This window comes from Hipposideros armiger, unplaced genomic scaffold (genome assembly GCF_001890085.2).
Source record: "Hipposideros armiger isolate ML-2016 unplaced genomic scaffold, ASM189008v1 scaffold_52, whole genome shotgun sequence".
NCBI classification, from domain to species: Eukaryota; Metazoa; Chordata; class Mammalia; order Chiroptera; family Hipposideridae; genus Hipposideros; species Hipposideros armiger.
Window position 1 is genome coordinate 3,842,585 of NW_017731402.1, and position 16,882 is coordinate 3,859,466.

Below are 16,882 nucleotides of genomic sequence, written 5' to 3' on the forward strand. Positions count from 1 at the left end.
GTAAATTTTGTGTGGTATATATGTAAATTTATATATATTTAAATACATATTAAATATCTTTTTAAATTATATTTAAAATATATTTTAAAATATATTTTATATATAAATATATAAAATTTTATTGTATGTATGGCATTAAATTGTATATACTTGCCATGCAGTTGGTTTATCTTACCTAATAGTAAGTTTTGGCAGTCTTACAAGGTCAAGCCAATCCATAAAGGGCTGCATCATTTTAAAAACTGCTCAATGATATCAGTACTGCAGGGCATGGTAATACCACGCACAGTCTCTCTCTGTCCTTGTGTTGATGACGTCTGCCTTGGCTGGAGTTTTTTAGACTGACAAATGTGTCCCAAAAAACATTCTGGCACATGCTTCCTTGGGGACTTAAAGTGGTTCTCTAGACTAAATACCAAGAAACGAAATTGCTGGATAAAAGAGTAGTCCCATATTACATGTTGATAGATACTCTAAAATGGGCAGGGCCCTTAACAGAATAGCAGAAGGATGTGGTGATGAAGGGCCCGATTCCTGGGTTCAGATCTGAGCTCTGCCACTTACTAGCTTATCTTCTCTCTGCCTCAGTTTCTTCATCTGTAAAACTAAGATAACAGCAATATCTACTTCACTTGGTTGTTAGGAAAATTGAGTATGTATAAAGCTCTTCTGAATAGCATAGTAAGAACTTATATGAGTTAGCTGTAATCAGGAGCTTTGGGGCTAACATCAGCAAAACTACAAAAACATCTTCTTCTCAAATTGGGGGAGAGCAGGTAAGAGGTTATAGGAGAATTCTTTGACTATTTAAAGCCCTCGAGTGATGTCAAATTTTATTTTGGCTGATCCGCCCCATGCAGATAGCTGGTGGCGTGGCTGCTGTCATCAGGAAAGCTGCTGTCAACCGCAGGTGTCAGAGCAGAGCTCTCAGCCACATGCAGATAATGGGGAACTGGCTCTTCTGGGGCGAGCGGGAAAGCCAGCTGTCGGAGTGCTTTCTCACTGGGGACAGGAGGGATTAGTTCTGATTACTCAGCCTAATCCAATGGCAATTGGTTCCTGAATTTGTCACCTGAGCTACTATAGATTTGGGTACCACACCCACTGCCACTTAATACCAGTCCCATATTAGTTAGGGAAAAGTGCCTTCCCCAAAGATGAGTTCTGTAATTTCAAAGGGTGGGGAGGACAGAGGCAGACCAGGCGGGGAGATACAACTAACGTGTTTCTGGTGCCTTCTATTGATACATGTCATTCCCCAGGCTGGGCACTTCATAGACATCATCATATTTAATCCTCTCAGCGAAAATACCAGGTAGGTGTTCTTTCCCATTTCTTGGAAGCTTAAGGTTACTTTAAATGGCTGACGTGACAAACTTAATTCCTCACTGCCTACAAGTCCAGGTTTGTTGGAACTCAGCATTGCGTTCTTTCTTGGGTATGATTTGTATGTGAGAAACAGAAGCAAGAAAAAAAGCCCATGAAAAGATGCTCAATATCACTAGTCATTATGAACATGCAAATTAGACCACAATAAAATAGCACTTCACACCCCCTAGCATGGCTATAATAAAATAGACAGCCAAACGTGGGCAATGATATGGAAAAAAGCAACCCTCAAACATGGCTGGTGGAAATGTAAAATAGTACATGCATTTTGGAAAATAGTTTGGCAGTTTCTTAAAAAGCTAAACATAGATTGACCAAAAGACCCAGAAATTCCATTCCTAAGTATCTACTCAAGAGAAATAACATATATCCACACAAAGACTTGCACACAAATGTTCTTAGCAGCATTATTCACAATTGCCAAAAAATTGAAAATAACCTAAATGTCCAACTAGTGAATAGACAGACAAAATGGTAGAGCCCTACAATGGAATGCCATGGGACAACAAGAAGAAACAAACTAGGATACATGATACGACGTGGATGAACCTCAAAAACATTGTCATTATGCTCAGTGATAGAAGCCAGACACAAGAGACCGCATCTCATATCGTATGATTCCATTTCTATGAAATGTCCAAAAGAAGCTATAGAAAGCAGAAGTAGATCATTTGTTGCTGGAAATGGAGACAGTAGACAGAACATTAATTAACAATAAATGTGCATGAGGGATCTTTTGGGGGTGGTGAAAATGCTCTAGAACTAATCTATGTAATGGTTGTGCACCTTTACCTCATGAGCATTTAGAAAGGATGAATGATAGAGTATGCAAAATATGCCTCAATAAAGTTAGTTTTTAAAATAGAGGAAGAAGGAGACCAACATTTAATAAGCACCTACTACATATATTGCAACATTGCTTGTGACAGCAAAAGACTAGAAGTAACCTAAATGTCCATTAATAGGAATCTAGTTACAGTACATCTATACAATGGAATTTTTTTACTTTTAATAGCAATGGGCATTTAAAAAGAATAAGGCAGTTCTGTATGCACTGATATGGAATAATCACCAAGATACATTGTTAAGTGAAATAAACGAAATATAAAAGAGAGATGTATGATATTGGGGGAAGTGGGGCGGCGGATTGGGGGAGGGGGTTTATCACTTCGAGAGGTAAAAAGTATAACCATTGCACTGTGTTGTACAGCTGAAACTAATTCTAAAAAATGTGTATTTCATAATAAAAAATAATTAAAAGAAAAAAAGAGAGTGTAGAGTAAGCTATCACTTGTATAAACAAAAACAAAAAACCAAACACTCTAATATGATTTTTTATATACATAGTGATTCTAGAACTGCACAAGAAACTGGTAACCTGGTTGCCCCCAGGCCCAAGTGTCTGAGGAAAGGTGGTGATGCTACGCTGAGGACAGTGATTGTCTCTGCATATCCTTTTGAATATTTTTAATTTATAAACTTTATGCAATAAACAAATACAATTTAACTTTTAAATATTAATAGTGAGCAACTCCATGTGCCCAGCAGTGTGCCTGGCACATAGATATTGGGAACTGTTCATGCTGAGCTGTAGCTGCTACTCGACTCTCGGGATTTTTTAACTTTTTAAGGTGGAAAAGAGCATCTTCCACTGATATCCCTTTTCTCTGACACTTAAAATTTGTGGCAGTTTCCAATTTTTTAAGGGAGGGCTAAAAAAATAGCTCAAGGTTAAATGAAACAGGTGAGGGAGTTTTACACAACTGGAAAACACCGTGAATCACAGGCAGGAATTTTTTCCAAGGTCACATAGCTGGTTAGCAGCAGGGTCCATGACTCTTGATTTTCTGATTTTCAACTTATTATGTCAACAGGACACATTCCTCTGCGTATTTTATCCTTGTCCTCTCTCAGGGTAAAGACAGGCAAGAGAGAAAGGACCATGATGCTATAAACATACAGAGCATGACAGTGTTGTTAATGAGACCAACTTCTGTGAATTAATTGTCAAAATCACGCTGTGTGAGGTTGAACATAGCGGGCTGATCGCTGTGTCCAGTCTAGGTCTGTGTAATCATGATCATCACCAACCCTCTCTGGTTCCTCCTCCTGTCTCCTCCACATTCTCCGAGGCACTCTGTATTTTCATTCTCCCTCCTCCTGGTGACAAAAGTGGAAGCCAGTCCTTTGGAGAATGTTTATTTTAAATGGCACCAAGAGGTGTGGAATTTCCCTGTGGAATTTCAGGCATCAGCCAGTACAGGGAGGACCTGGGAAAAGTTCTGTCCCACTGCCTGGCAGAATAAGCCCACTCCTGGTGTAAGACCCGAGCCTGGATTTATTATGCTGAACAAATGACCTCTCAGTAAGCCTGTTTAAAGAAAGTCAGTGGTGGGGACCAGGGACAAAGTTCTGTGGAAAGTTATCATCTTACCTCGGCCACCTTCTACCATCATCCTTCAACCCAGCCAGTCAGATGGTCTCAGAGGGAAATTTTACTTTTGCCTTCACATGCCCTGTTTTCTGAATAATTTTGTTTTTATCATTCTTTAACTTTTTTATTTTTATTTTTGTAAAGTGTGCCTTAGAAATAAGAAGCACTACACCCACTGATAAGCACCTGGGGAGGAGGGGGCGCACTGCATCCAAGGGTTTGGTCCATTCAAAGGCAGGACTATTCTGTGGGAGACTATTTTAACTTGTCTGGGCTGGAATTTAAAGCAAACCCATCCTAAATCTCTAAAGTGTAAAGCTACCCATGGCTATCCTTATGACTAAGAAAAGAGATGGTATGACTTTAGAGGCCTTTCTCCATAATTTCCCAAAACTCCTAAAGTGACCATTTTGCTTGTCCTCCTAACTCCATTCCATGCCTCTCCCAAGGCTCAAGTCTGGCGATGGGTGGGCTGGGCCTTGCCCTTCCCGCTTTGTGGGAGCTGATTGGTCTAAACCAGGGGTGTCAAACTCAATTAAAACACAGGCCATTTGGTGCAACAGGCAAGATTCACGCAGGCCACATCACACTTAAAAATTTTGTTAAATTTATATTCTGAAGTGAGGATTCAAGAATATGGATAGGATAATTAAAACACTATATAATTGCTTTTATTTAAACATTTATTTTATTTAATGTATTTATAAAACTAAAATTATTATTTTTTACCCGAGTGCTCTTTTTAACCTTTTTGCTGTTGGGATCTGTTTACATTACGTGACACTGACAGTGGCAGACATATTGCTTCCAAACATCGCCGGAACTGAGTCAGCGCATTTATACAGCCCACAGGCCCCCAGGAAAGGCACTGGGCCACGTGTATACTCGTCTTCAGTAGTTAAAGGGTTAACGAGGGAATTGTGTGTACGGTATTGCCTCGATCTCCCCTAAGCGCTATTTTCTTCATAACAATTTTTTCTATTTTCATTTTATTTCAGAGCATGGTGGACCATAAAAAATTACCTCTCCGACCGCATGCGGCCCGCAGGCCTCCAGTTTGACACCCCTGGTCTAAACAAATCAAGTACTCCTCGGTAATTGGTTTATTAACCCAAGCCTAAGCCAATCAGCACATGGCTCTCTCCGGACAGTAGTTCAGGGGTGATCCAATCAGTGCAAAGCTTAGGTCTTTCACCCTGTCCTCTAAGCCCAAAAAGGAAAGTCATGTGGACCCCAGAGAAGGCTGATAACCATTTGTGAGACTGAGAAAGTCAGCCTGAGGTGGAAACCAAAGCACAGAGAAGAGCAGAGTTTCTAGAAATGAAGAGAACCAGATCCAGGAGTCCTGACCAAACTCTTGGACTTGTCAGTTGTGGGAGCAATAAATTCTCACTACTGTTTACGCTAGCTTGAGCTGATGTTTGATTGTTACTTCTAGAAAGCGTGCTACAACATTCATATCTTCTCCTCCCTGGCCCATGGTGCCTGAAAATCCTACCACTGGCCCTCCATTCCAGATCTCTATGTCGGACATGCCTTCACCAAGCGATAGACAGAAATAAAGGATTTAGGATTAGATGGCTTAATCAAAGAATGCTTCTCCAAGAAAGTTCTGGGGGCACCTGTAGAAAGCTTAGCCTAACCAAATGAATTCCTGATTTCGATTCGCATCCTATCTCTTTTTTGCCCTCCATGTTTTGTTTTGTTGGTGGTTGTGGTTCCTTTACACAAAAAGACCACCTTCCATCTCTATATGTTCAAATCCCACCAGTTTTAAAACCCCAGCTCAAGTGCTAGCTTGTCCTTGATGCCTCCTTGGATAGCCTCAGCTGGTAAAAGCAGCACCCTCTGAAATGACGGACCGTTCAACTCAGTGTGTCCTCTCCACACTGAGTATTCCCCACAGACATGCTCTGCTATAAGATGTTTGCCCGCAGGACACCTGATGGGTTTATCTTTTGCCCTCTCCACAGCTCTAGCATATTGTGGCTGGGCCTTCTGCATCTTTGAGAAGTAAGCAAGTTTAGTGTTTGAAAAGAGCAAGCACAGTAGGTTTTCTTCAGGAATTATGGGCCAAAGAAATGACTAAAGCAGTGGTTCTCAGGGGTGTGGACCCTGGACCACAGTATTGGCATCACCTGGGAACTTGTCAGGAGTGCAAATTCTTGGGACCTTCAGAATCAGAAACTCGGAGGGGTGAGACCCAGTAACCTGTGTTTTAACAAGCTCTCTAGATTCTGTTGCACTTTAAAGTTTGAGAACCACTGGACTAGAGGAAGGTCTTAAACTACTAACTGAGGAGGGAATGCACCTGGTTATCTAAGAAGGGATTGAAGACCAAGTGAAGATCAAGGTGAGTTGTGTGACCCTGGGCGTGCTGGTAGCAGCCATGAAGGAAATGGCTTTGGGAGGGTTAGGGTGCTATGTACTCAGAAAGGAATTCTTCACAACTGTTGTTTCCTCAGCCTGTGTCTGTCTTTTTTACCTCATGTCCAAAGTCTCCAGGTCATTCTGGGCCATCCCAGGTGGGTGTGCATTGGCCGACACCTCAATGAGGGCTCTGAACATTTTTAAATGTCCTTTTCTGTCATTTAAGTCATGTGTATATTCTTTCATTTTTGCCAACCCTAAGAGGACATGGTCACTTTCTCCCAAGTTTCTTTACATTTCTGAATTTCAAGATTTCCTTTTTTGGCAGAATTAAACCCACAGTGACAGCATTCCTTGTGAACCTGTCAGTAACTCAAACAAAGAATTTATTAAGATACTCTGATGTGCCTGGGCAAAGGCTGTGGGGCATCTCAGTAAAGATAAAAAGAGCAATCAATAAAAAAGACCTGATCAAATTCTTCAGAGCTGTCCCGTGAGCCAAGTTTGGGGCTCTTGTCTGCTCCATCCCTCTGTGGCTGACTCACCCTCAGCCCAGAGCAAGGGAGCACACTGACCTCGAAGTTCCAGCTACCACTCCTGAAATGACCCACTCAGCTACAGTCTCTGCTCAACCACCCAATGGCTAGTCCACTTCAGAGCATTCTCACCTGACGTACTCAATGCTTGTGTCTAAACAGAATAGGAGTCAATACAGAGCTCAACTATAATCTTTGAGGAAAAGGTGGGCTTGTGCCTTAGTTTCCATAGTAACCACAGACATCATCGTGTATGCAGAAATTCACCTTTACCTTCCACTCCTATGGATTCATGAAAACTCATATTTAAATATAGTACTGATATGTACTAAAAAGCATTACCAGGAGATGCTGATAAAACTCTGCCTCTCTTTTTGGATAATAAATACATCATCAACCACTTTCAGACAAAAATATGTATTGTAGATGCATTCTAAAATATAATATTTAAAAAGGTTTTCCTCTCAAGCACATTGTTTTCAAGTACAGTATTTTCCTCAAAAAATCTAACTATGTTATTTTTGTTTAATCATTGCACTGATGTCAAAAATGTGTACTTTCTATTGCTTTATAGTTTATATTATTAATCCATTATGAAATTTTAGGACAGAGAGAGATAGTGATAAAGAGAGAGGGATAGAGAGAGGGAGAGAGAGAGAGAGAGAGAGAGAGAGAGAGAGAAAGGAAGGAAGAGAGATTTTTACTTAGCCTGGAGGAAGAACTTGTAGAGAAACTGCGATATGACAGATACTTTAGGGGTGTTTACTCATCTAATCCCCCATCAATCCTGTCAAAGTTGATGTTATCTTCCTTTTACAGATGAGAACATTGGAATTCAGACAGGCTGAGAAATTGAGCTAGAGTCACTGCTTCTCCCCATCTCCACCCAGAGTGGCACATTCGACTGCATCCTCCTTGCATAAGCTGATATCTACATGTAAGTGCACAGGGCGCTGTCAAAAGTGAATTAAATGAGGGGCGGGGAGATCTCTGCAGGTGATGAAAATAGGAACTTGACCATACCTAAAATCTTCCCCTATCTGTGATTTGATGTTTCACAAAACTGTCAAAAGGACAATGTAATTTGGGAGCTGAAATACCGGGAGTGCCAGAAAAAATGTATACAAGTAGATAGTTTGGTCAGCGTTGCTCAAGCAGTAGTCCGCCATCATCAGAGGTGTCTGGACACTGATGGTAACCACTTTGAGCACCTCTTGTAATTGCAGAAGTCAAACATGACTTGTATTCATCTTTTGTTATCGGTATATATTGAGCATTACAATTTTAATACAGTCTTCCTTTCTTAAAATGTGTATACATTTTTTTGGCACCCTCTGTACATTTAGTTTGTTTTAAATCTGGATTTCCAAGATCTGAACATGTTTTTTAACCATTAGTGCCTCTGAATACAGGATTTGTCAATTTGTCGATTCAGAAACTAGCCTACAACATTCTGGGTTTCAGTTCAGAAGCCACATAGCAAAGAATCTCATTCAATTTACCCTTAGTTGGTATGCTGTTATAAAACATCTCTTCGCACTCCTGGTAAATTAATCTTCAAAAATGAAGGCTACTTTTACTTAAGGAAAAGTTTGTGAAAAGAAACTGATTAGAGCAGAAGCAGCTTTAAATGCTGTTCTTGCTTTTATCTATTTTTAAATGATTGCCAGATGTCTGTAACTGATACCCTTAATAAGTGGCTTTCAAGTTTGGATGTGTTCATCAAAGTATAACGTGAGAGTGGTGCCATTTCATTAATGGAATTTGGGGGGCAGACCTTTTGCCTTAAATTTAAAAAAAAATCTATGTAACAACTAGAGTACAACGTCATGCCTCTATAGTTCACAATACTGTATTATATGTACACTTAAAAAGTTTATTAAGAGGATCGATCTCAGGCTAAGTGTTCTTACTACAATTAAAAAAAAAAAAGAAAGAAGATCTATTTTAATGACTTGATGAGTGTTTGCAACAGCCATTTTGAAATGCCTGATAGCTTTTTAGCAACTTGCATTCCTGTTGTCAGACGAGATACTGCTATGTCCACTCAGAAAGTGAGGGTTTGCAATCATCCAGATAATCCAAGTAGAAGACATAACTTTTGACTAAAATACTAACCTGTTTTGACAAAAGTACCTGGGGCCGAGTTACCTGAATAGTTACCTCAATTTTTCAAGTGACTTTGCAAAGCCTTTGACTCATCCTATATGTCTGGGGTTTTTTCTCATTGTTGAGATAGCCATGATGTGAAAGAACCTTTTAAAATTATTATCAAGCCAAAATAAGAAGATATAAAAAATAATAATTTCCAAGAGGGTCAGAATGGACCTAAACTGAAAATGAGAATGTGACCACTTTAAAACCCTATATACCCCAATATACCATGTAGCCCTTTGTTTCATTTTGTTCAGTTTCATAAGAAAACAATCTGCTTTGGTCCCTCCTGTAGAAAAGTAAACAATGACATATTTAAAGCACAGCTATTCCTTATTAAAAAACCAAAGTCTAAATACTTACTTTTCGATACTTTTTGTCCCAGAGACGTGCTAGGAGAGCTGGCTCGGCTGTGGGCTCCCCAGGCTGTGTGTGAGGCATTGATTAGGTGTCCCTGATCCTGGGACTGGGGATTCAGAGAAGCTACAGGGCTCAGGGTCTTTTCCACGAAGGAGTCAAAACACAGTTGGGTCTGTTTCCAGAAAAGCGCCTATCTTCCTAAGAGGGAAAGTTCCGTGCCCAGGGAAGTTCTGGAAGACGAGCATTTTTCCCTGCCCTTGGATGAACTAGGTCATTGCTGAAGCTGGAGGATATTTTTTAGCATCACTGTGATGAAACTTGAGGGCTGTTCCTGCAGTAGGTGCGACACTTGTTGACGCTGGGGAGGCCTGGCACAGGAGACTGGTGAAATGCAGCCCCAGTGAGCTGATGAAACCCAGACGAGCTGTCACTGATGTCTCGGGAGACCAAGCAGCGTTTTTGCAAAACCCATGCAGGACCTGAGGTTTAGCTGCTCACCTCTTAGGAAAGAAAGTCTTGCTGCCTGACAAAGTGATTGAAGCTGGAATAACACCAACAGTTCTTCTACCAAGGGTATCAGGCATCCAAAGTACACATAGGAAACCCATGGAGGGCGTGGAGGGGAGGCGAAAAGAATTCTGTTGTTCCTTCAGAACTGGTAGCACAGTCGTTCTCTGAAGTTCTCTGAGAAAAGCAGAAACCACACCAAGGCAGGATCCCCCCTCCTCTCACCTCCTCCCCCAGCAGTCACTCTATTCTCTCCCTCCCCACACACATTCTCTCTCCTTATTGTGACGACAGTATTAAGAAGAGACTAGAAAGAGAAGGAACCTACAGAAGTAATACCATGGCTCCTGCACCTTCAGACGCTCAGGAATTGTTCCTGTTGACAAAAATAAATTTTGTATTGTGGGCATATCTTTCATTGAATTTTGTTGAAGTATCATTCTGTATTGGCTTTGCCTCTCTACACAAGTATTTTAATGTACCACACCTGGAAACTGACAGCTTAGAAAGAAACCTCTTATGAAACGCACAGAGGAGGCTAAAATTAGCAGCCCTTAGTGGGTGACTTTGAAAGGGACAAAACGAAATAGTCACTCCATCCTGGGCACTTCAGTCCCCAAAAGCACATTGTTTTCACACAGCACAGAGAGTGCATCACTAGGCCTTCCTTGATGGAATGAAAATTTTCACAAGACAAAAAAAAAATCATCTAAACTTATTTCATATCAAGAAGTGTGTGGCTGATGTGTTCTGTGAGTTTTATCTTCATCCGAGAAGAAAGCTACTGAAAGCTGAGAGACTAAAATAATGACTGTCTCTTTGGGAACACAGCCATGAAACGCAACAAAATGCAGAAATTACCAAACCTTGGCAACCGTGAGTATCTGTCGGTTTTATTAAAGCTGGATCCTTTTCAGAGGGTCTTTCCAGATAAGAGGTGCTAACTTGAAGATGAGAGTGTAGAGAGGAGGAGGGTGATGTGACAGAAAATAAACAAATGGTATCACACAGCAACAGGATAGGGTAAAGCCAAAAGGGAACCAACATCCCAGTGCAGTAGGTAAATGAAATATGGTCTTGAAAGAACAGTGCCTGGGCGTTCCTAAATGGAAAATTAACACTCATCATGAAACTGAATTTCGTTCCTCACGAACAATTTAAAAGATGAACTCCCTCAACTCCTAGTAAAATAAAGTTAAGAAGCAGAGGACTTTATATATACATAAAGAAACCTCTTAGGACACTCACAGAGATAACTAAAATTAGCAGCCCTCAGTGGGTGACTTTGAAAGGGACGTAACTAAATAGTCACTCTGTCCTGGGCACTACAGTCCCCAAAAGCACATTGTTTTTACACAGCACAGAGTGTGCATCAATAGACCTTCCTTCATGGAATGAAAATTTTCACAAGACAAAAAAAAAATCATCTAAACTTATTAAATATCAAGAAGTGTGTGGTTGGTAGGTTCTGTGTATATGGATTTGCCTGTATTTCTCATTAGCTTGCAGCCGTAGAACTTTTGTTTTCATCTTAGGTTTGGGGAAGTAAGACTGGAAGAATCAGAAACAGGGATCTTTGGATTAAACTCCATTAGGCCAGGGCTCTGTCCTGAATTTTCTGTGATTATTCAAAGGGGAGGATAGAAGGAGATAGAAGAAGAGAAGCTGAAGAGAAAAAGGAGGGCCTATGTTTGTGGCCCTCTAATAGCACCAAAAAAATATACGAGTTTGTCATTAAAAGTAAAGACCTAAAATGTTTAGGTCTTTCCCAGTAAGTAGTATGAAATATAAGAAAATATGTTTAAGCAAGCCCTTGTTCTGAAATACAAGAGGAAAAAAAAAAGAAACTTCATTGTGAAGAGATTTTCCTCTAAGACGCAGAATTGAACGTGTATGTTTGTATCAGATGTTTTGTGATCATTTCTCTGAAAGGCATTTTGGGTTTTGTTACTCTCTTGGCTTCCTGAATGAGTGGGGGGGGGTACCACTCGGTTCACAGGTCGCTTTAGGCTTGCAGAGCACTGGGATCCCCACTCATCTGAATATTTAAAGAAAATTCATTAGGTTCTTAAGCTGCTCTTTGCTCCCAAAACTTGGGCTTGGATGGGTACGTGAAGGGTGTATCCGCTCATTTTATCCTTCCTGGCACAGAAGGTCCGCGAACATTCATGTCTTATGGTATGAGTGACGGATGCCCGTTCCCGGGCAGAGCACATTCTTGGCTGCAGCTTGGTACCAATCACATGTCAGGGCAGATCAGATTTTCTGCCAGGGTCCTTGGGCCAAGCTGGAACTGAGCAGGTCACTCCCGCTTCAGGGAGCAGTCAACGTTTGGGGACGGTCCCCCCAAGACTGTGAGCATAACTCACTCTCCCTCTCAACAATTCGTCCTCATCCAGGGTGCAGGGGTTCTTGTGTTTTTTGCACTATGATGGGTGGTACCTCATTCTGTGGATGTGACCTGAATCAGGCATTTGCAACCTTCATTCAGTTCCCTGTATTTTAAAAGACTGTCAGTCACTCAGGTAGGTCGACTCCAAAGGCATTTTTTTCCCCTCAAGCACAGCTGCAAAAGAAATGTTCATGTAAATAAGACTCTGTTCTTCAATGGTGTTTTTCACCCCAGGTAACAGATTTCTATAACATTCTTCATTTTAAATATTTGCAAAATAATCATTTAAAAATACAGTTTTATCAGAATTTGTGTATTGGAGAGGGAACTTTTCCAAACATATGAATGTTGTTTGGAATTCGGATTTCATTTCCCCCCAAAGTAGCAAAACTATAAATGCTATTTAGGTTCACAGAACACCTTATAGGGGTATTTAATCCATCATGTTACTGAAGTGCTATATTTCAGCTACTTAAAACTACAAGTATAAAAACCAGGATAAAACTCAATTTAACTACGTAGGATTTTGGAAAAAAAATCCAAACATTCATGTGATAAAATTCTGGCACAATTTATCCCAGTTTCATTCCCAAACTTCAGTTTCATTAACACACACACACACACACACACACACACACACACACACACACAGTATTACAAATCTCAGAACAGAAGCAAAATTCCAATTTTCACAAATGTGTATGTTGAGCCCTACGCCCAATTTCACAACTACTAAGTCAAATTAACTAACTGAAGCGTATATGGCAATTTAAATTTTAAAAAATATTTGCGTATGCTATGTATAATTGGTATTTTATAAAAGTTTCCTTTTTAAGGCTTTTCTTCTGATTATAAAAGCAATGCATACTTTTTACTGAAAATTATGTACTCATTACTGAAACTGTTTAATATTTTGACTTCAAATCTCCCCCCATCCACAGATAGCCACCATTTTGGTGTATTATTTCCTTCTCCTTCTATTTTCCCTTTGTGCATGTGCATACATAACCGTTTTCTTTTCTGTTCTTTTTTTTTTTTCCACTTAACATGACCTCTCATTTAGAATTCTTGAGGCAAGCCTACATACTATTCTATCACTTGAATGTGTTATACTTTACATAGCCAGGGTTAGATATTTGGATTGCTTATATATTTTGCTTTTATAAATAATGATGTGAAACATTCTTGCAAATAAATCTTTGGGCACATGGATCTTATTTAAGGATAGGGTGTTCAAAGCTACATTAGTGGGTCAAAGGTTATGAATATTTTAAGGTTTTGAAACATATTGCCAAACAAAACTCTAACAGTTGTACCATGTGATGTTTCCACCAGCAGAGCCTGCCAATCTCACTGAGAGAGTATCTTGGCACTGAGCGCCATCACTGAAAATGTTTTTACCAACCTGACAAACAAAATCGTTATTTGAATGCACATTTTTTTGGTTACTAATGATATTATTAATTCAATATTATAGTTAAATACTACTTTATAAGTTCATTGGCCCTTTTTCTTTTATGAATTGTCTTTTCAGTTTTTTTATCAACTTTGCAATTTGAGTGTTTTCCTTTTGCACACCTAAAAGCACATCATATTTCGTGTGCGGCAAACAGGTTCAATCTTCCAGTTTTTGGTTTGCCCTTTTATTTGTGAAGTCTTAAAATACAGAAGTGATGAATTTTTACTTAATAAAAACTCTCTCAGGGGGGAACGGGGTTGTTTAATGGGTACAGAGTTTCAGTTCTGCGAGATAAAAAAGTTCTGAAAATCTGTTCATGACAATGTGTATATACTTAACACTGCTAAACTACACACTTACGAATGGTTAATATGGCACATTTTATGTTATTTTTTTACCACAATTTTTTTAAACTATTTTTTCTTTTGTTTTTTTTCCTTTGTGTATAAAATCCCCACCCCTCCATGTACTTACTCACCATCCCATATGACTGCAAAGCAGGGTTGAGACTAAAGTTGGGTTTAAATCAAGCTCTTCTCCCCCTTTTTCGTGTCACTTGGTCCGTGCTAGCGTTCTTGATCAGTTTATGCTGTTTTCCTTAACCCAGATATCTAAGGTTCTCAATTTCCTTGCTGCTTTAGGGGATTCCACTCTTTGCAATTAAGAGTTTGCTACAAACTGAATGGATTGGAGAAATGGATGGAGATAGTCTCAGAGACACAGAGGAAGAACTGAGGTTGTTAGTTGGGAGGGGGTGGGGATGAAGGAGAAGGGGAAGGGATGAGACAATACAAATTAGTAATTGTAATATGGCCTCAGGGATAGAAATAGACAGTCCGAGGAATATAATCTATAATGTTGTAAGTATTTCTTAGGGGGCCATATGGACCCATGTCCTTTTGGGGAGTCCACTTCATAGTCGATGTAGAGGCCTGACCACCGCATTGTATTTCTGAAACTGATGTTGAATAATACTGTATGTCAACTATAATTATATATACATATAGTCTCGGGACATGGAGTAGAGAGCGGGAACGGAATCAATGGAATTGTAATAGATAAGCATGATATTGGGGGTGGGAGGGCAATAGATGAGGGGAGGGGGGTTGTTACCTGGTGAGGGTGAAAAGGGTAACTATTGTATTGTTCTGTACACCTGAAACTAACAATAAAAAATAAATAAATAAATAAATAAATAAATAAATAAATAAATAAATAAATAAGAGTTTGCTACAGGTATAACAGTTAGGGTTTTGGCTTGAAGACTCTAGATTTTTTTCCCCTCCATTAAAATTAGAATGAAATGGGAGTTAGGACTTTCAGCTATGACTGAATGAGGACGCTGGACAATTTTCTCCCCCAAAAGCAACTACCTAAAGATGGACAATATGGACAAACAGCCATTTTAACGCTCTGGAAATCAACCACAGGCATGCAACAATTTGAGAAGCACTTATGATTAAAGAACCTCTCAACGGTAGGTACTATAATAACAATGAGTCTCTACGGCATTCATTGCTTAGAGCTGCTCCCATGACCCTACCCAGCTCCAATGTCACAGAGGTTCTGCAGGGCAGGCTGTGAGCACTGGCATTTGGAGCGGTGGACAACACCTCTGCCCAGCAGTGTCATCGTTGGAAGTAACTCTTGACAGCAATTTTGAGTAGAGAAGGCCAACTTCTGGCCTGAGGATGGGATTGGGGTTGGAGCAAGGATCTGTCGGGCTGAGGCTGTATGCATATGCAGTACAGACCAGGGAGGACTCACCTATCCAGCATGCACAGAGGAGACATGCAAGGGCCCAGCAGAAAGTAAATATCCAGGCAGACTCAAAAATGGCCATAACTTGAATGCATCCCCCTACCCACACAGAGGTATACTGGTAGAGGATGGGAGTTTTACTGGCTCAAGGTATTTGAACACAACTTCTGTCCAATCATTAGTGGACCACTAGGCTATGAAGACACAGGGGTGATCCCTAGAAAACCAAGCTTTAAAAAATGGTAAAGAAAACTGAGCAGAAATATCTGTGTCCACATACTTTGGGGGGGGCATTATTTCACATATCTAGTTCAGGAAAGTTACTAAACTAACAAACAAACAAAAGCAAACAACAACCTGGTGGCGGGGGGGCAGGAGGGGACTAGAATTCAGAGTTACCACAATATATTATCTAAAATTTCAAATTTTCAATGAAATATCATGAGACATGTAAATAAACACAGCAGTGTACTCTCATGCTGAAAAAAGCAGTCAATAGAAGCTGTCTGGGTGTCCCCAGTATTACCCTGATAGCAAAGCCAGACAAAGACATCACAAGAAAATAAAACTAAAGACCACAATATTTTGTGAACATAAATGCAAAAATCCTTAACAATTGCCAAACTGCAATCAGCAATATATGAAAAGGATTACATCATGACCAAGTGGATAAATCCATTATTAGGATGTATCCTAATAATGCAAGGATGGTTTAACATCTGAAAGCTGAGAAATGTAATACACCATTAACAGAATAAAAGACAAAACCACATGATCATCTCAATAGCAGCAGAAGCAACATTTGACAAAATTCAACATTCATTTGTGATAGGAACTCGCAACAAACTAGGAATAGAAGGGAATTTCCTCAACCTGATAAAGGGCATCTATGAAACAAACAAACAAAAAAACCCCACAGTGAGTATTCTACTTAACAGTGAAAAGCTTAATTATTTTTTCCCTAATGTTAGGGAAAACGCAAGAACACTGACTCTTTTCAAGAGTACAGGAGGTTCTAGGAAGGGCAATAAAGAAAAAAGCATCAAAGCATCCAGATGGGAAAGGAAGATGTAAAACTGTCTTCATTCGTAGATGACAAGATTCTGCATGTAGTAAATCCCAACGAATCAACAAACCACTGCAACTAATTTAAAAAGGTTAGCAAGGTCACAAGATACAAATCAATATACAAAAAATTATATTTCTATATACTGATAACACTTTGAAAATGAAATTAAGAGAACAATTCCATTCACAATTGCATCAATAAGAATAAAATACTTAGAAATAAATTTAAAAGGCATCTTGTATACTGAAAATGTTGAAAAGAGAAGTTAGATGATTAAATAAATTGAGAGACATTCTATGTTTATGGGTTGGAAAACTCAGTATTGTCAAGGTGGCAATTCTTCTCAAGTTGATCTATATCTTCAACACAACCCCTATCAAAAGTCAAGCAGAGTTTTTGTAAAAATTAATAAGCTGATCCTAAAATTTACCAGAAAATGCAATTGAATTAG

The 16,882-nt window shown here is 39.6% G+C and overlaps 2 protein-coding genes and 1 long non-coding RNA gene across 4 annotated transcripts in view; 2 read left to right on the forward strand and 1 right to left on the reverse strand.

Annotated features, from left to right (window-relative positions):
- The window catches only part of LOC109381746 (uncharacterized), a 45,660-nt gene extending 40,350 nt beyond the window's left edge, over nt 1–5,310 (forward strand). Inside the window, exon 3 of the long non-coding RNA XR_002123805.1 lies at nt 4,822–5,310. This is a non-coding gene — a long non-coding RNA (uncharacterized LOC109381746). The remainder of the gene's footprint in view (nt 1–4,821) is intronic.
- ALPK2 (alpha kinase 2) overlaps nt 1–10,192 on the reverse strand; it is a 128,804-nt gene extending 118,612 nt beyond the window's left edge. For both annotated transcript variants that reach the window (XM_019640688.1, XM_019640687.1), the window contains exon 1: nt 9,247–10,192. The gene's annotated coding sequence lies outside the window, so the exon portion shown is untranslated. The remainder of the gene's footprint in view (nt 1–9,246) is intronic.
- Nucleotides 10,193–10,563: 371 nt separating this feature from the next.
- MALT1 (MALT1 paracaspase) overlaps nt 10,564–16,882 on the forward strand; it is a 92,161-nt gene continuing 85,842 nt past the window's right edge. Inside the window, exon 1 of the mRNA XM_019640693.1 lies at nt 10,564–10,626. The gene's annotated coding sequence lies outside the window, so the exon portion shown is untranslated. The remainder of the gene's footprint in view (nt 10,627–16,882) is intronic.